The 21169-nt window shown below is 37.0% G+C and overlaps 1 protein-coding gene across 1 annotated transcript in view; it reads right to left on the reverse strand.

The window, feature by feature from the left end:
• TENM4 (teneurin transmembrane protein 4) overlaps positions 1–21169 on the reverse strand; it is a 1208276-nt gene that overhangs the window by 728561 nt on the left and 458546 nt on the right. The window contains exon 4 of the mRNA XM_066175594.1: positions 12722–12809. The gene's annotated coding sequence lies outside the window, so the exon portion shown is untranslated. The remainder of the gene's footprint in view (positions 1–12721; positions 12810–21169) is intronic.

Raw genomic sequence — 21169 nt, forward strand, 5'->3', positions numbered from 1 at the left:
CACTAGTTCTGTCACTTGTACATGACCTACTATCCAAGATTTTTTTTCTTGCATTGAAGGGACTACAAAGCCCTCTCTGGAACTAAGATTTCAAGTCCTTCAGTTGGAAATGAGAGCTTAATTACATTTGAGGATTTGGCTTAATAAAACTTCCAGATTTTGGCAACAAAAAGTAAATCAAAACTAAATCCCATTATTTTAGAGGCATGAAAATGTACATATAAATCCTCTGAATAAACGCTTGCTTCTGCTTTAGAGTGTGAGTGTGTGAAAACTCAAATTGATACTAGAAGTCATGCCTCTTCACAACAATACAATAATCATCATGTGTTAATGTTTCCCTAATGACAGATTTAACCGAACATTCAGCAAGAGTTTGCAAGAGATTACAACTTGCCAAAATTTGATTTGATGATCCCAGTGAAATTAGAACAGTCTAAGGTGGAAGGTTGCATTAAATTTTATGAATTTCACATTTTTAGAAAAATCATTTTTACTGAGCAGTGGCCATCTTGAAAGTGGGCTGTTGTGTTCAGTTACTTTGGTTTCATCTACAGTATCATTTTTGGTCCTGTTGCCTATGCCCTCCAGCCTGAAAATCACACTTAAATTCATTCCCTAGATGTACACTAGCTTCTTTCTTGAAAGAAGGTAGGAATGTGGAAAAAAGTTTGTGTATCCAGGTCCCAACCCTACAGGGACTTAAATTATGAACAGCAACACGCCATTAAAGATAAGAAAAAATAACAGAAACTCTGAAGAGGTTGTTCATCATGAAATTCTCTTTAACAATGTTATTCATCATCCTCTGTCAGAGGACCTAGAGTAATGGCAAAATATACTATCAACCTTAAAACAATTTATTCAAATGCAATCACTGCACAAAGTGGTGTACTTTAGCTACATGGGAAATTGAAAAGGCCCACATTATTACAATGGCAGAAGACAAAATGTAAAATATGGATATGTTTTGTAAAGATTAATTTGCAGACTTTTTGGAGGTTTATTGTGTGTATGAATTTTGTGGTATAAATCTGATCTGCAACTAAGCACCACACAGCCGTTGTTCACTCCTCACTGCAGCAGGATGGGGGAAGAGGATTCAAAGGGCAAAGTGAGAAAACTCATGGTTTGATATAAGAACATTTTAATATAATAATAATACTAATACCAATACTAATACTAGCAATAACAATAGTGATGAAAAGAAAAATAACAAACAGCCTTCGGATCCCTTATACCCGTAGACCAAAACTCTACCAGCTGACCTTCAGTCTCTCCAGGCGTTTTCTGCCAGAGGCTCCAGGTGTGTCTGTTATCCCTGGCTGAGTTGCAAAGCACATTTTTCAGCCTTTGTCTTCTCTGGACTGTCCCAAGTACTATTGCACAGCTATCTCCCATTTGATTTTTTTAAAGGCTTGCTTCTGCTCAGGGGCTCATTCAAATTCTTACTTCTTCTGGGTCACTCTGTAGAGAAGACTTCTGATCACACTGTAATTTGGAATGTGCATTCACCAAAAAACCAGAACACCTAAGAAACCTTGTGTTTATCTTTTGTTAAATGGTCAAGACAGAGCTGTTATTTTGCCTTTGCCAATGGCTTTATCCTTATCAAGTGATCCCAGCTGCCACATTCCCTCATGTTCTGATTCCTGACTAGTGGCCCCAATATTTTCCATTATCGGTAACTAACATGTCATATATCTCAAGGCTCACTTAAAGAAAGGGTGAGGACATTTCTATTACATTTATGATTTCAGGTTTTCCTCTTGTTTCTCTGCTGCTTTTAGCGCCGAACTCATTCTGTCTTTTGGTTCTTTCTCCATCTTTCTCTTAAGAAAACCTTCTTCATACCTTACTAAATGAGTTGACTTCTTCTTCTCCCTCACACGAGATCTTCCAGAACCATCTGTAAGCAATATTGTGTAATGTGCTCTAAGTGTTTTTCTTGAGAAGGGAGGCTGGACCAGATGATCCCACTATGGTCCTTTCTAACCTGAGCCATTCTGTGATTCCATTTCTTCCTTGTAGTTACAGAAGTGATAGAGCTACTGTCTGGATTAGCCCTACTGTTTTTGGTTAGTTTTCCATCTTTCTTACTGAGAGTGATGCATCATATCCAGCAGTGCTGTGCCTCTCTGGAATAGCCACAGTATTTTTTTTTTTTTTAGATGTTCTATCACTTTTTCTGGATCATGTAGCTTTTGGGAGTGAAGTTTCAGAACGTTTGAGGTTACCTTTGAGACATCTACCCATATTCTTCCACATGGTGGTGTTGTGCTACCCATCACCATACTCATAATTATAAGGACTGGGCAATATTCCCAAATTTCTTGTTAACTTTTGGCAAAACCAAAGCAACATTCCTCAGAAATACCAATAGAAGTATTCTAACTATTCTCAGTTGTTCAAGATACTTAGAAGCTATGTGGCATTCATAGAAGTAGAAATAATGTCATTCTGTCTTGCCTCCACAAAAAAAAAAAAAAAAAAAAACCCGAAAGAAAGAAAGAAAGAAAGAAGGAGCCCAAAAAAATGAACCCCCCATAAAAAACCAACCCCCCAAAAAAAACCCCAAGCCCCACAATCCCCCCTGCCCCCCAAAAATACCCAAACAAGTCAAACCAAAAAAACTCAGAAAACTCAACAAATGTGGAAAAGGCCTTTTGTTAATTGTCTGCATGAAATGGTTCCTACAGTACAGAGCCCAAATACCAGATTAAGCTTAAGGTCAGTGTTTTTATAAAAAAAATCTCCCCAGCAAAACATCACTAATCACTACACACCGCAGCAAACTGCAAAAGCCAAGACCAACTTTTAACATGTACAGCAAGAAAAAGGGCAGGGTGCAGATCAGATAAAATAATATCAAGAACAGAAGGATCAATATTGTGACCCAAAACTGTTAACAAGTATAAATCCCTTCTAATACACCTAGTCAATATGTTATGAAATCAAACCCTTTGGGACTCACATTGGGTGGCAAAAAAGAACTCTCATGGCTTAAGCCCAGCGAGCAGCTAAGTACCACATAGCCAGTCACTGACTCCCCATCCCAGCAGAATGGGGGAAAGAGAATTCAGATGGTAAAGATAAGAAAACTCATGCATTGAGACAAGAACAGATTAAGAAATTATTTGAAATAAAATATTACTTCTATTACTACTACTCCTGCTGTTACAAGTACTGCTTCTGTTAATATTACTGTGACTACCACTACCATTATTTCAATGAAAATGCAAACAACAGAGAAAGACAAGTGATGTAAATGAAAACCACTGCTCACTACCAGCTGATCAATTTCCAAGTAGTCCTCAAGCAGCAGTCCCTTGGCCAGTCTGCCCATCATTTATTGTTGAGCAGGGCAACATAAGGTCTGAAACATCCCTTTGGTCAGTCAGGGTCAGCTGTCCTGGCTGTGTCTCTTCCCTCCCAACTCCTTGTGCACTCCCGCCCCCCTCACTGGTGGGTGGGTGAGGAGCAGAAAAGGCCTTGGCTCTGTGTGAGCACTAGTAAGAAATAACAAAACCATCCCCTGTGTTATCAAAACTGTTTCCCACACAAATTCAAAACTTAGCCCCATACCAGATACCCTGAAGAAAATTAACTTTACTCAAGTAAAAACCAGCAGAATAAAATAGCATTTGTCATTTTGGGAAGATGCGCTACATTTTTCATGTCTAGCATACAGTTTGCATTTCAAAGTCTAAAATTAAAAACAAATCTACTTAGAGAATTCTGACCTATGCTTATGTCATAAAATAATTCTCTCTCTGAAATTTTTTTATAAAATGAAAGTTTTGGGGAATGTCATCTTTGCCAATTTCTTCTAATGGCAACGGAAATGAGGAGAATGGTGTGTGTTTCAAATGGAAGGCAGTCTTAATTTCTCCATTGGAGAATGAGTGCTCATCATAACATAGTAAGAGCAGAGGTACAAAAATAGAGCAGATCCATGCAATATTTTGAACTCATCACCCAGTTAACTGCTAGTCTCTAGTAATTTGCAGTTTAGGGACTCCTGAGGCCTTTCTGCCCCTGCAACATGGTCAAGTTTTTCTCAGAAAAATTAGGACAATCAAGTAATGTCTTTGGAGGTTATCAAAAGACAAATGCAATTTTCTCCCTGTGCTCCAAATTTTAAAAGAGAAAAAATTGTGGGAGCAGGTTTAGCTCCTCTTCATTTTTATACTTCATCCCATAAAACACAAGAAAGACTAGTTTCAAGCATTGGTACGTGTTTAACAATTTTCACACTAATGAAGGCTAGTTCATATATGGTTTTGAAGGTATCATTTTCTGTCACTTGTTCTTTCTTTATTTAGTGTGTTTATGAATGTAACAAAATCAGCTTGCCAAAAATAATAGTAAAAGTTCTCTCTCTTTCTGACAATTGCTTTCTTCTTTCCATGTTTGCCTGCCACTACCTCATGACACTCTTAAATAATTTTCTGTTAATAATATTCACATAAAACTGAGTTAATTAAAATTGTAATATTATGTTGGCTATAAGATTCATTTAGTTAGCAACAGGACCAACATGTACCTGTTCACCAATAGGATGCAACTTGTCTGTTTTCCAGATAAATGCAGCATTTCATGATACTGATGAAAATGTTGTAATATAATGTTTTTTAAATGTTCACCTTAAATTGTTGCATTATATAGAACACAACAGCCTTGATTTGGTTCTGATTTTTTTAATTATGGTCAGGGAATTAACCATTTTTATATGGTCAGGTTCCATTCCTTTATTAATGGAACAGAAACACAATGTAAAAGATAGTAGAATCACATGTTTGTATGTGTGTATGAAAATTTTTATAAACTTTGTTGGCTTAGCATATGCCCAAATCCTCCCCTTACTCTCCAACCTTGACACAAACTTCATTTTTAAACAAAGATATTTGAGACATGAATAAAAACATGCAAAATGATGGATATAATAATAATTATTTTGTACGCAATTCCTACTATCTAACTACACAACTGCAGTTCAGTGTGAAGCAGATTGGTCTTTTCCTATCTGATTCAATTTCTTTTTTCAGGCTTGAGTGTTGACTGTAATTTGCAGACATGTAAATATGTAGAAGTAAACCATATATAAATTTGTAAAGCCAGAAAATAACAGGCTCATTTAGAGCTCTTTCTTTCCTACAAATCAGTAATCTAAAATCTAAAATCTCCAGCCTAGGAGACATACAGGAGTTCAAGCAGCATATTACTCTGTACAAACACCTTTTTACTACATTCTGACAGCTTTTGACAAATGTAACACAGAGCAAAATCATTTGCAATGGCTGCATCTGTCTCTTTAAAATCCATGATGAGAACTGCAAAGACTGGTTATTTATTTAAAAGACAAGTCTATGTGCAGCAGATTTTGTGAAGTGTGAACAGTGAAAGCACTTCAGTGCCATCTTTTCCTGTGTCTAAGTGCCATGCAAGCAGTTTCTGATTTCCTAACCTGTACCTTTGGTATTTTAGCCTATTACCAAGGAACATTTGGCAAATAACCTGTGGAAACAAACCCTTGTGAATTAATTCACAGCATCACCTCTGAAATGAGGATGCGTTGGCTTGTTTTGCCTGGGGAACATTGCTATAACCTGACTCTATAATTGTTCTTGGGATCACTTGGATGGTGGACACTTCAATCAATGGAAGCGTTTCATTGCTTATTCTAAACTCATTATTTGATTGAACATTTCTTCCCATGATGCATCAACTTCTTAAGATCTCCTGGTGCTGAAAAATGGTAAAAAAATATTTGCACTGGTTGGCCAGCTCTAGTGTTTAGAGTGGTTTATGATGCTGAAGTTAGTGGGAGTCAGTTACAGGGAAAAACCTAATAGATTCACACTTCCAAGCTTTGATGTAAAGATAAGCCTAGAGATGTCTCTAGTAAGGTAAATGGATCAAGTTTTCATGAACCACCTTATTTTCTCTATACAAGGGCTGAACTGAGTTCTTTCACTCTTACCAGTAATCATTATCAGCATCTGACAATAACCAATTCTACAAGTAAAAAATTCAGGCTCTTTAACTTAAGTTGCCGTGAAAGCAACACAGATTTTATTCAGGCTTTTAGTGTAAGCCTAGTTATTTTGGTTATTTCCCTTTTCCTGCCATTTTCAAAATGTACCTTAAACTACAAAAAACAAATCATACAACCTATCCAATATTCTCATTCAAGTTGCTATTAGAAACACAACAACAGAATTATCTCTATTATCTGCTAATTTAAGCATATTGACCTTCTTTCCCCCTGCTTCCTGCCAAGGACTAGCATTTAAGAGTTTGCATGAGTAGAGATGCCTGTCTCTTATGCAACGCTTCCCAGCTACAGGGGCTATACCTGGGTGGGATGATTCCTTACTATGTTTCCCCAGGAGATTATCTCCTTCACAGCCTTAAGACTGATTTTTTTTTTTTTTTATTTTTGACACTGAATTTCTGAGTATACTGGAGGCAGCATTCTTCACATTTTATATTATCTGCAAAAAAAGCCCAACCCAACCTATTCTTGCTCTTAGGCAGAAACACAACCTTTTATTCATTATCTCCAAAGACAACATGTTTACCTCAGGAGTTTGCTCTTCCATATCTTTCACAGCTCTCAATGCAGTAAATAGCATGTGTTTCTCCTCTACCTGAGAGCAGAAAGTGGTCTTAAACCGTTTTGTTTTTTTTTTCTTTTCTTTCTGGAAAGGGTGAAAGCCTTCCTAATTGCCTGGGCTTTGATCCTGTAGTCAAAACCACACATGTTACAGAACAGATAAGAAAAAGGCCTTGAGTTTAATGCAGAGGAAAGAAACTTAGTGAATGGATAGAATATGGGATTGAAAGGCAGGATGTTTGGAATTTTTTCCTATCATTACTATTCGCTTCTACATGATCATTCTCAAGTCATTTAACCACTGTGTCACATGTTCCTCTGTATGCAGAATTAAAAAATAACATTTCTTTATTCCAGGCAGATACGGCATAGTGTGAGGCCTAATTAAAGCCAGTAAAGTGTTTTGAGATTCTTGGATAAAAGGTGTTATAATAAGTTCCAACTATTAATTGCTTCGTGCTCCCTAGGAGATTTTAAGTCACATATCTCTTTGAATCATGGATCTCTATTTAATGAAGATTGCTGTCCATGCAGCCATACAGTTGTTGGCTTTTTAATTTCAGAAACAGATGTCTTGTGAGATTGAGCCATCCTTACTTACGAACTAACCTAAAATCTTGGCTAATACCTACAGACTTCTAGAATAACACATGAAAACAACACACCACTAACCCACTTTACTCTCTTTGGTAAGTTTCTGCACATTCTTCTGACTTTCTGTATTAAGTCCACTGCTTCAGAATATATCTTTTCGCAGGAGGACCAAATCTAATCTAAAGTAGGCTTCTGTTATGTTCTGTTTCCTTGCCCTCATTCTGGATAGAGCACCTCCAGGAGGAGATGGGGAAGGTGTGTGCATTGACTGAAATCTTCTGCTTCTCAGATTACCAAGGTGTAGACTGTGCCCAACAAAATGGTAGTATTTAAACCAACACAATCTTGTGTTAATTCTGAGGAGTCAGAGTCTCTTCTGAACATTTGCATGGATGTGGACCATTATGTAATACAATCACTTCTCCTTTGGTTACCTTTCCTCCCTACAGGGTTGAAACAGGCAAAATACTTAGCAGACACACAAAATCTGTGTTATTTTACTTCTCCTTTAAGGAATGCTCCAATTTCTTGCAGCTCTGGCAAAAACTGACCATTTTTGTCAAGAGTGTCAAGAAATTTACAGACTATCACCTTACATATAACTTCCCAGTTTCTCTTGGAAAGTATTTGGTTAATGGCTATATTGCTTTTAACAGAATGAACTATTTCTTTTCAGGAAGACACAAACACAAATTAAAACATACCTTTAAAAAAGCAAGCATTTTCTAATTGTATCACCTGTCATCTTACACTAACAGGACTAACATCACTAATAAGACCAGTAAAAGTTCAGACTATTTTAATAAATAACACACATCCAAGAACAGTTAAAACCCTTTCATGATCTGGATTTTTGCAATTAACCATGAGCTGGTAAAAGGCAGAAGGTACAAGAAATATTTCTTTGGAGAAGGAGGTGAAACTCCATTACTGAACCATCTTACTGTTCAGTTTTGAACCCCAGCATTGATACTTTCTCTACCAGCACAATTTATCTATCTTAATACAATTTACAATCATAGAACCATAAAATGGCCTGTCTTGGAAGGGAAAGTTAAAGATTATCTTGTTCCAGCTCCCCTGCCATAGGAAGGGACACCTTCCACTACACCAGGTTGCTCAGAGATCCATCCAACCTGGCCTTGAACACTGCCGGGGTGGGGCATCCACAACCTCTCTGGGCAGCCTGTGCCAGTTCCTCACTACACTCACAGGAAAGAATTTCGTCCCAATATCTAATCTAAACCTACCTCATTTTAGTTTGAATCCATTCCCCCTTGTCCTGTCAATGCATGCTCTTGCAAAAAGTCCCACTCCATCTTTCTTTTAGGCTCCCTTTGGGTACTTAAGGGTCTGGAGAAGAAACTGTTCATCACCAGACAGAAAATATCCAGATATGCCAGAAAACCAACAATGATGATGCATGTAAATTTTCTAAAGTAAAAGCTAGATTTTTAAACTTTTCCAGGGATAAACTACAAGTCTTTCTCCATCAAAAGCAGGATTAATTACTTCTCCTTGACCTGGGGCCTCCTATAAAATAGGAACCAGCTTGCAGTATTCAAGTACTGGAGAGAGCTCCCAGACTCTGCTGTGGGTTGCATTTAACTATTTACTGTAAATTCTCCAGCTGCATCTGGAGTGTCTCTCTTCCATATTTATTATTGCTTAACCCATAAGGAAATGGAAATGATGAAAACATTTTTGATCAATGGATTCAGTTATGGATGTTTTTTGGGTGTGGCTGCCTAATATTTCTGCAGAGTGAATCTCTACTTCTAACTTGACTCTACAATAATTTGCAACTCAAGAAAAGGTTTTTGAGTAGATATTAGCAATTTTATTGACTTTTGCTGTACTACTGCTACAGTTTTGGTCATCAGAGAGTGAAAGACTGGAAGATGATACATGTGCAATCTTACAACTGCCTTTACCTAATGCAATGGCAAAATTTTTGAGGTTGCCAGTCCTATTTCTGTGTTTTATTTCAAGCTGTTTCCAATAATTACATAGTAGAACACCTGTGTTGGATGAGTATCAAGGGTACTAAAGCCAGAATTTTTTGCAGGCAAAAAGAACACTTGTTTTTATCTTAAATTGATTTTTCCTTATTCAAACAATCCATTAAAACAGTCAGCATCCAAATTTACAAATATCTTAAGGCATGAGAAGCAGAAAATTAAAAGGAGATTGTATAGCAGCAGCTCTAATTGGTATTATTCTTTATCTGCACTGGTGAAGTGCAGATAAAGAGCACAAAACATGAAAAGCTGGAGCTCAGTTCTAAAGACCCCTTTTCAATAGTTCAGATTCTACTAGTTACACAGAAAAGAACTGTTAAAACGGCTAATATTTCTACACAGCTGAGATATGCAGAGGAGTGTCTCATCTGCCAATTCACGCACCTAATTGTAAGACATAGAAACAGCATGCTTATTTGCTAAAAGGATTATGATTCCAAGTGTTTGGAAACAGAGCTGTTACTTCTTGTAATTCTCTATTGAGTTAATAATAATTTCATTTCCAGCCAAGGGACTAATTTCTTGTGCTTCCCCAACAATATTCTGGCCATGCATGTGGTACAGTTGCTGTGTATGTCCATCCCAGCTATTTTGTGGTGTGTTCAGAAGCCTTTAGATTCCCAGTATGGCATTGGTTGCTGCTAAAAGCATCAATATATGACTTTAATCAGTAGATATGTCAGTGTGATATGATCATGTGTGGAATATAAGGGCTGTTGGTGTCAGATAGGGTATCTAAAGCCACACCCTTTTAAAGCAAACAGGGCAACCAGTTATTGTCTTTCGGCTTCTCAACACACTGAGAGTGCAGTTTGAGAAGACTGTAGATGTGAGTCTCCTGTCAGGGATTCGTCTTCCACCAAGCCCAAGTTGATGCTGTTTACTCCAGAGATGGATGATACCGATTTCACCAGGTGAAGGTTGCATTTATTGGCCACTATAGTGTACAGGAGAGAGGTGAGTTTATCCACAGCCTCCTTTCCCCCTCCATCCTTTCTACACAGCTGTTTCCTTGAGTTAGAGCATCTAGTAGTTTTTGCTCTGGATTCAGGGGCAGTGTACTAGAGACAAGTAGGGCTGGGAAAGACCACAGGAGATGCACTTAATCATATATCCCAACAAGGATCAGTTATATCTGACTAAAAATTCTTTAACATATTTTAAAAGCCCTCCACAGTATGCCCAAGCAGTGTATTCCAACACCATATTTCCTCAATCTGTCCAAGCTCTCTGCTGCTACCTGCCCTGAATTGACTTCAGTCTAATTTCCCAACATTTTTCTTTCTCCAGTATGAGTTTAATGGAGAGAATAAAGTATTTATTTCTTTTTTAAAAAACCTATCATTTAATTTAGGCTCATCATTGTAAATCAGCTCAAGCAATTCCACCTTTTTTTCATTCTTGCTCATGAACCTTTCATATTTATCCTTGTTTGTCCTCAGAGCTCCATGTCCAGCTGGTCTATATATATTTTTTTAAGTGTCCCATCGTGGATATTCCTGAGGTTGTACCAACAGTGAAAAGAACACAGCAGGTGGTTTATTTTGCATTTTGTAGGCTGTACTTTTGATCCACACTGCAAAATTGCATTTTTCCTTTTTACAGAAGAATAGTATTCTTCACTCATATTCCCCTGTGGTGTTTTATGGCCCTCTGCTACGCAGACTGGACAGAGTTTCCTCTGTAAATTCAGTCTTGATTCCCCAAGTGAGCTTAAGTTTTGCTCAGCATGTAAAAATCTGTGCCCTCCAGAGATCAAAGCAGTCAGTGATCATACAGACTTCTGAGAGCAAGTCATACTCTAAAACAAAATCTTTTAAAATGAAATCTTAAAACCACAGGACAAATTATGTGCACATTTATGGTGTTAGGTACCTAATTATCTCCCGCAGCTGGATCCTAACCTTACCAAAGAAATCCCACTTCCTCTTTTCCGGCTCTCCAACTTCCCTCAGCATCTTTAGAGTCCAGTAGCTCTCATCCATTGAATATTAAATCATGTAATTTCTCTTGAAGATTAAGCGAAGTACCTTGGTGTGTGTGTGTATCATAAAACGGTTTTCTGATCATCACACATCTCACCCAGCTACACTGAACCCCATAATGCCAGAACGAGTTAGGTTGGAAGGGACCTCTGCATGTCTAGTCCACCCTTACTTCAAAAGCAAGTCTAACTGGATGAGGTTGCTTTGGAATTTTTCCAGTTAAATTTTGAATGCTATCTGTAGAAATAATCCTCCTTCTGCTAAGGACAGATTTTGAACCCCTCTTCCTGGTACATATCCAGGTAATGTGTGAAAATACAACACTAATACTTTTTCCAGATATTTTCTTTTTTTTTTTTCCTGATAAAGACTTAACAGAGGAGACCTAGTTGTTTTAAACTCGAGACATTTCAAAGTGTCAAGTATTTCAGTCACTGTGGCTAAAAACAAATAAAATGTTCTTTGTATTTCATCAGTCTCTAGAACGTGTATCTTTATACAGAAACCTGGCAATTCAAACATGGTGATTTCACCTTTGGTCTCTTTTCCACATTTTTGACACAAAATCCCAGCACTAGCAAGTACAGGTCTTACACCCAATGTATGCAGTAGCAATCAGCATTGCTGATAGTATTGAAAATGCAAGAGTTAAAGCAACTCCATTTGGAACAAGAAGTTATATTTCGTATTATTCATTTTTGGTAACATTTTAAGAATAAATAGTTTTTATCAGGCCTAGTGGAGTTTAGTCATTCTTAACAGCTACCTAGTGAGCTCTCCAATCATGTAAAGAAGAATAATTCAGTTCATACACTACTGTACATGCATTTCTGTATCTCCTCACAGATACACAGTTCCTGCTCTTCAGAAATTACTCCTTCAACATCATACAATAAACCAGAGGTACCAATAGGACTGTGGCTCGGGTGGTTTTGGCCAGTGATCTTATAACTAATCTTTTAAAGGTGTGATTTTCTACACACTCTATATTCCAATACCTTTAGTATCTGACATTTATTAATCAGCTACAAATAAAAGCCGATGTTTCTAGCCCGGCAAACACTCTAGCATCAAAACCAAACCAAAAGCACAATATCTACAGTGAATAAAACAAGACCAATCCAAAAATAAAAAAAAAAAAACAACCCTACCCAACAACGAAAAAAAGGATTAAAATAATAGCAAGATGTTTTGTGAGTCTTACATTATCCTGTGCAATTGAACTTTGGACATTTCTGATGAGGGAGTACTTGTAGATAAAACAACTTACTAAGCCTCACAATATGCAATGACACAAAGTGTAAACTAAAAATGTGAGTCTAAGGAAGGGAGGAAATAGGACATAGTAGTAGAAGCTGTTTTTGAAAGGGAACTGCAAAGACTAAACATATACTATTTAATTTTTTTTTCTTTAGTAAATATCCAGTCGAACAGGATTATAAATTTTCCTTCACATTGTTGGACCTGAAATGTGGCAAAAGAGAGGAAAGAATATGACTTACCAGCAAGGCTGTTTGCTAGGTAAATATTTCATCCAATACTTGTACAACACTCTATCTCCAACAGAATCCATATATTATTACCAGTGTCCTGTAAAATGATAAAGACAAAACAAACCATAATTCTTTGAGGAATATTGTAAATAAGAAACGCAAATATAGTGTCAGTGAGAAATACTGTAGGCTACTGAAATTTCCTATCGTATCTGTCAGGAGAATGTAGCTATTATTACAAGGCATTTTAACTAAGATTACTATTGGGAGAAATGAGATTTTAAACAATACAGCAAAATACTGGCAGGTGGGTAGGTTTTACTGAATCAAAAAAAGGCTGATTAATCTATATTATAAAAAAAGCATATTCATTATAAAAAATGAATAAAAACAAAATTGAGTTTATCTACTTGAATAAAGAGATTTTTCTGGTGCTGCTTGAAAATCCAATGTTAGTCTTGCTAGAGAAAAGGTTTTTTGAAAGTACAGTGTGTGTTGCTTTGCTTTACCTCCTTAAAGCTTAGTCTGAGGTAGTTATTAGACTCTTGTCTGAAGCTGGCAGAGAAAGAGAAACACCTCTGAGAGCAAACCAAGTCACCTGTGTGGATGTTCCTCTCTTCACACTGTTTGTTTAGATGGTCAGTTCAGACTGCACTGCCAGCTGGTTAACGTAGCAAACATGAATCCTACCCAGAAAGTGCAGGGGTAACAAGAATTACACTGTCTATTTTTATTCTGACAATGTTTAGCTGTCTCCCACTCTTGCAATCTGCAAAGTGGCAGTGGCTCAGAAGGCAGACTTCTTCATGGTTGAGAATTTTTCTCAGATCAGAGTTCAGGCTTTAATAAAATTAACTCCCTGTGAACAAACCCATGGTGATAGGTTCAGAAAAGTACTGCAGATTAAACTCCAGGCACTCTTCCCAAAGTGTCCCCTGAGATGATGGGAGAAGCCAATGGACAAACCTTAAAGCTGTTGTTTCAGAGTGAAGGATCAGAGTGCAAAAATCCCTGTTCAGGGCCCCCATTTGAATACACTTTTCATCTCCTGAGCATTAGTAAGACATATAAAGCTCAATATTTACAAAGAAACTGCAGTATATGGAGGCTACAACATAAATATTTTACAAGTGTGCAGAACCTGCTAAGAAAGATCTTTTCTCACTTTTACTAATGCATCCTTCATACCAATAAAAACCTTAGTACTCACTTTATGTAAAAGGAATAGTCTTGCCAAATATGAAATGGTTGCTGAGATACAGACTGATCTGCCCAATGAGAAACAAATATTACATTTCAATCTGCATTTAGTGAGTCCAGGAGCATCCCCATCTTAAATGCTCTTTAAGAATATTTTCTCTCTTAACATGCACCAATTAGAAGGAGGAAAAGCAGATGGCCGAAATAAATTAGAGACAGCATACCAGCCCTGCCTCAGATCGTTACCATTGGCAGATCTGAGCAGCATCATCATCCAGTCAGTAGTTAGGAAGAGAATTATGTGTGTTTTTTCCCCTCCATCCGTTTCCGGAATAAAATTGGAGTGGCACTGCAGCTGTCAGAGTACTCAGTTAGCAGATCTGAAGAAAGCATAAATATGGCCAAGGATGTATAAACCCTTCTGAGGAAGAAATTTTATTGATATCCCATCTAAACCTCTCCTGGCACAACCTAGGACCACTTCGTCCTGTCTTATTGCCTGTTTACTTGGGTGATCAACCCCCAGCTCATTGCAGCCTACTTTCAAGTACTTGTAGGGAGTGAAAAGGCCCCTGAACCTCCTTTTCTCCAGACTAAACACCCCCAGCTCCCTCAGCTTCTCTTCATAAGATTTGTGCTCCAGACCCTTCAGCAGCTCTCTTGCCTTTCTCTGGATAAGCAGCATGATGTGTCTAATATGACATCTGTGCTACTTATCAAGATAAGTCCTAAGAAGAGTAATTTTTAGATTGTTTGGGGTTTTTTTGTTGTTTGTTTGTTTGTTTGTTTGTTTGGTTTGTTTGGTTTTTTTTTTTTTTTTTTTTTTTTTTTTTTTTTTTTTTTTTTTTTTAATGATGATGGCTGCAGCTGCTCCATGGCATTATTGTTAATGGACAGCCATCCTAGACTGTAACAGCACCATGGATTACACTCATGGTGGCACTGAGGAGCAGGAGTCAGGGCAATAACTGGAGACCGGCCTGATGGGAAAAAGTGAGACATTAGGAATATACCTCATCCTGTATGTTGGAACACTTGAAGCTTTCTGAGGCAGCAGAGCTAGTTGACATGCTTCTCTGTTTGCAGAATTTAATCACAAAAACCATAGGTTTGGCAATCCCAAATGATTTATTGAATGTGTTTTGCCTTTCTGGTGAAAAAGTGAGAGTTTTAAAAAAGATTTAAGTGCACAGTTTCACTGTTGAACCAAAATAACAGATCCACCAACCTTGAAATGTCATTGTTAGCTCTATATGATTATATAAAAATTACCTAAACAAGCTATGAAAAGTATTAAGTAGTCTGAAGGCTGAGTGAATAACGAAAGTGTTTTCAGAGTAGTTAAACATGAAAGAATATCTGAAAGGTTTTTGTTTTTATTCTACCTTTTAAGCTGAAGAGAAATTACAGGCCACACATGTACACAAGTTATCAGCTAGTTTAAATTTCACACAGACAATCTCAGTTTTTGCAGGTATTTTTCCTCAGTTGTACTACTGGAAAGTGTAAGTACTATATGCTGCGTCTAATTGACACAGCTGCATTTCTGATTAAAAAAAAACTTCAGGCATTTTGCAGTTCAGAACGGAGCATTTAACATGTCATGAGCTTTATAAGACATCATTTGTCTCCAATACGAATTGCATAATTGGGTAACCCAGTCCCTGCACAACTAGGGGCTATTGTGCTTTGCCATGTCATTTTGAATGTCTTTTATTTATGATAAATAATCCTTGTTAGTGTTTCCGCTTTTGCTGGAGGGTGTTCTACCTCGTTATGTTTTACTTTTCTTGCCATTCTAAAAGCCTTTTTTCAAAAGAATTAACTTCTGAATACACTACTTTTGTCCCTCGGACCTTGTTATATTTTACAGCCTTATTGTAGATAGGATTTTGCTAGGGATGGAGATGTGTCAAAAATGTGTTTGCCAGAGCTTTGGGAAAGCCTTGCATGTGGGGACCTGTGCCATATATTGCCAAATAATAGATTAATGTAATTCAAACATTTCCAGAAATCCACTTTATTAGAAATAACTTTTTATAGCATTTGAGCTTTTCCAGGCTCAAATCTGGGAATAACAGAACTGTGGAAATATCATATCATGGCATATAACACCATTTGAATTAGAGTCCTGCTGTGTTAGGCATTGAACACAAATTACATCCAGATTGTCCTTTAGCCTTAATTGCTCTCAGTTTTTATTTATAGTTTTAAAAGAAGAGACAATAAGCCATACAAAGTTCTAGTCTTTCCTAATAATTACTTACAGGCACATCCCGCTGAGAACAAAACCAGTTGCCATTTTCCATTATCTATGACAACCAATCGTAAAAGAATACAAATCCACCCTCCTAAAATAGTACCTCTGACCTTCAGAGAAAGTGGTGATTTGTACCAACAGCCTAAAGAAAAAACTAGTGTGGCCAACTGGAATCTAATGGGGCAAAAGTGATTTTTGTGTCATAACTAAGCAATTAAATCCTGCTTTGCCATGAATTTCAATAGTTGCAGTGATATAGCAATAAGAAACCGAAATATTTGTTATATGGAACATGTTTATTGATTATTTGCAGTGAATTCTCAGGATTTACAGTGCAGTACTGAAGATATTTTGACACGTGCACAAGAATAGAAGGTAGAGCAGGACTGTGAAGAAAGATACATCTGCATTGTGATATCGTTGCTAAAAAAACACGGTGGGGAGGCTGGAACTAGATGACCTACAAGGTCCCTTTCAACGCAAACCATTCTATGATTCTATATGGCTCTGTGGTTTGCTAGGATAAGCTGCTGCTTGGAAATGTGATTTTGCAAACGTCAAGTTAGAGTCAGGGAACATAAATTCTATGGAGATTTTTCTTAAATTAGAAAGTCAACAACATATGACTTCAGAGAGTCCAAAAGTCAGTTCAGTCGACCCAGCCTAGTTGCCACAGAATGCTGGCCTCTACCAGATACATAACAAGTAGCCTCTGCCACTTACATGGTAGTAAGCAATGCATCTCATCCTCAGGTTCCAAAGAGCATGTCAATTCATAAAAGGCACACCTCAGAGGTCTTGCATTACACCATCATGTAAATGGCTGGATGTATCCTGCAATACCTTTGGAAGGGCAGAACACTTCCTTGTTCAAAAATGAGTGCATATACACACATAAGATTCTACTGCACCTTCTCAGGCCCCTAATTTGTCCAATCCATTTTGTTATTAAATCAAACACACAGGAGATGGATAAAAGGAAGACAGGCTAGGAGCACAGCCTGAAAGATGTTATGTGATGAAATGAAAATCTGGCCTTGAATTCCCTTCTTCCACACGACCATCTATTGCCATTCAAGTTACCTCAGGGATGCAGGTCACCCACACTTTGATTCCTCTTCAGATTTTGTGGCTGACAAAGGGAATGTTAGAACTCTGTGTACTTCAAAACTAATTTATATTTACATCCATTTTGCCTAGGTACTACTTGAAGTGTGATATGAAGGAGCAGTCAGTTTAAAGACTACAGTAGGCATTTGCACATATTACTTTGATATATCTCACAGAGGGATATTCACAAAGGCTAACTCAAGTCATGGACAACTTAAGACTAATTTCCCCAGGCTTCCATTATACTCACTTCAGGGAAAGGATCCTCCAGAGAGTGATCCATATTAGAAAGCTTAACTTTTGCTAGCTTTTCTGACTGTCCCCCAAAGAGGATCTTTTTATGACTAATTGTCAGTCAATTGTTTTGTAAATAAACATGTATTTCAAACATACAGACAGCATAAAATTGGTCTCTTGCTGGCATTTTCACTGATTTTTCAGAGTAACATCCATTCCTATCAAGTTCTTACAATGATTTTGCAAAACACCACTTTAACAGCAGGGTAGCTGTGTAAAGCAGCTCTCAGCACCTGAACCATCACTACATCACCTTTTTCAGCACCCCTGCAATGAAATGTCAAACCATGATCCAGGTACTTGTCTAGGTAGTCCATTTTTAGAGATCTCTATGTTTGAGCAAAGCTCAGGTTAAAGATTATGCTGCTTGAGTTAACATTACATGGAAGAAAAGTTGTGATGAAAGCTGGAGAAAAAAAAAGTGGGATTGGACGACTCCTCAGAATAAGCACTTACTTGCATTCACACATCCACATGGATATCCAAAGAAGTGTGATCTATGGAAGGATGAACAGCAACACACTTGTATCCTCTGAAACCCCTTCACTGTGTTGTTTTTGTTTCTTTACGTGAAAATCAATTTTCTCCTGGAGTTTCATAGGACACGGTAAAATTCTCATGAATGCTCATTTGCACTGTTGAGACAGTTCAAATTCTGTTATCTAGTAATGTGAAGAATAATGTATTCCTTTCCAGGATTCATGTGTGATTTAAACAGAAAATCTTGAGCTCCTTGTCAGCAGCTCAGATATTCTTGTGTATGCTGTATAGATTTTATGGAAAGAGAGAGACTGAATAACTGCATGCGGTGGTGTATCTGGTTGCTGTAATGATTCATTTATGTTTTACTCACTGGCACTTCTAGTGTCAGTTAACACCAATTCATTCATAAAGTTTGTTTAGTGGCAGCTAGTTTCTAGTTTACAATAGTTAGAAATCTGTCAGTCATGCTGCAAAGAAAATGAAAGCAAGCTTCGTAGGTGCTACATATTTACAAAATTAAATCCAAAGTCCTACAATTCATAATAACATCTTTGTTGTTACTTACTGTATTATATTTTTGTTGAGAAATGTGGAGTTAATATTTGTACCAAAATTAGTCCAAGACACAAAGTTTTAACTTGGAAAAAATGGCAACATGAAGATTTTAATTTTTAGTATTTGAAAATAGTAGGAAGAGAAAGATGCTTATGAACACAGTGGAAACTGAACTGAAATGATTTGAGAAAAGCTCAGCAATTTTGCATCTCTGGGCATATTTTTGTTTTTTAACAACCAAAGCCTTGAAAATCAGAAAAGAAGAAAAGACTGTTATTAAAAAATGAGATTATATTCAAGGCATAAGACAGCTCAGGATACCTGAGTAGGGTAACAGTGCAAAAGTACATATTGATGCTGGCTTCCAGCTCAAACATTCTTCAAATTACTGCTCACAAATGTTTCAAGTGGCAAAAGCTTTATAATGTTTTAAAGCCATAATGCTTTAATGCTTTGGCTTCCTAGAAGACTTATTTCCAAAGTTTTCAATCTGGAGAAGGATTATTTCTATAGTTAACAAGGCAGGACAGGAGAAACCCTAGAGGGAGATTCATCACACCTAAGCTAGACATCTGCATCTGAGCCAGTCACCCTAGGCTCCCTTTCCAGTCAGGAAGAGTGAGCAGCACTGCAAAATTACGAGACATCTGTCTCTTTTGGACCTCTTCTCTAAGATGACATGTTTTTCACCCTGAACCCCATTGTTTCTCATCTTTGATTATAACTGGAGTCTGGTTAACTAGCTCAGATAGGAGATGTTTAAAATCAGATATGAAAATCCTACTTCTGCTATTTCCTAGCTCTTCCACTACGAGAATGGGACATTTCCCAGTATCAGTTGCCATGCTGAATGTACAGAACTGTGTCAGTGAAGTTGAGCTTCTCACAATATTTGAGAAAAGCAAGGAGCTAGAGCTCACTGCAATCGAGTTCTTGATAAATATATATAGCTAAATAAATGAAATTCATTTTTCTTGTCATATTTAATAATGATTCTGGTGAATAGACACTTAGGGGGCTTGATCTTTGACAGTTTCTTTTTTGAAAGGTCTCATAATGGGCCAGAAAAATACACACTTTTAAGCAGGAGATTTATGTCAAAATTCCTAATAAATATTTTCAGTAAGAATTTTCATGTCTTTTTAACTCCCGGTGAAGTGAGTTTCCTCTTCATGTTTTTTGTAACCATGGTGGTTCAACCCTTTTAAGCACATGTGAGTTCTTATTACTCTTTATGCTAACTGTTTTGCATTTAGACTGTTCATTATTATATTTATTTTCAAGAAATGCTGTTTTACATCCAAGACTACACAAGACAAATACAGATTGTTTCTTCTGTACATACCTTCAAGAAATAAGAAAAAAAGGTCTTTAAAGAGGCATTTGGAAAAACATGTTTTGTGATTTACTAGATAGCAGCTAAACTACAGAGATTCAGAAAATCCTCTCACCTGAAGATGGTTAGAGGATGAGGAAAGTATTGGTTGTAAACATCAAATTCGCATGCACAGTTCATCCTTTTTTCCTGCAGTCTGCTTGCAGCCACTGCTGGAGAAGAGGAACTGCTAAGTGAGGCCAGGTTCTCCAGCTCAACCCCTTTTAACAGAAATTGAAAAGTTGAGGATGCACAATGTGAAATGGTGGCCAAATAACAGAGAACACTTGTCAGCTCTAATCCAACTCATTTATGTAGCTGGAAAACATTAGTGTTATTCATTGCTCTGTAACATTTCATCAGATGTTCTTCAGGTGCATACTTAAAAGGCAATGAAATAAAAATATTAGAAGTTCTATACATTTCCACATAACCCGCTTCAGGTCTGACCTTTTGAAAAGTGTTTGCAACTCATTAAGTGGAATCAATACCCTTAATTAGCATTCAATTGCTAAGAAAGGCAAAGTCCTTTAAAATTTTATACAGCATTTGTAAAAACTGAGTTTGGTATATCAGTTCCTTTATCAACAGAATGAGCCTCAAGATTTCTTTTTTATTATGTGCTGTCAAGTATCTAAACTCTCTCTACTTTCCCAGAGAAATTAGGAGTGAGGAAATTAAAGGGGCAGAATTTTAATGTATCCATTGAGCTAAAATTTTAAAAAAAATTTGTTATACTGTATCCTTAAACAGAAAGGTTTGATTGGATTTTGCTGAATATTCTCCAAGGAAGAAAAGACCTAACATCTCTTTAACTCTTTCACCCAACCATTGCAAATAAAAAGCAAAGAAATCTTCTGATTTCTAATGCCATTGATTCAGTCTTTAGTTTGAGACTGTATATTCCTCCAGAATTTCCAACACTAACTTCACGAGTATTTTAATTTTTATTTTTTTTATGTTTGACTAGATTTGAGAAACAAAAAGAAAAAAAAAGTGGTTACTAATCCTGGCTTTGTAACAAGAACTTGAACTACTACTTTCTGCTTCAAATCAAGAATTTTCAATCACATTTTTCACCTCAGTTGGAAAAAGGAAACATGAAAATCTAAGACATTGCACCAGTGTCCAGGACTAAACACAATAATAAAAAAATAGGTGGTGGAAAAAATATGTT

Source organism: Chamaea fasciata, unplaced genomic scaffold (genome assembly GCF_029207755.1).
Source record: "Chamaea fasciata isolate MVZ Bird 193981 ecotype frontalis unplaced genomic scaffold, bChaFas1.0.hap1 SCAF_2, whole genome shotgun sequence".
NCBI lineage: Eukaryota > Metazoa > Chordata > Aves > Passeriformes > Sylviidae > Chamaea > Chamaea fasciata.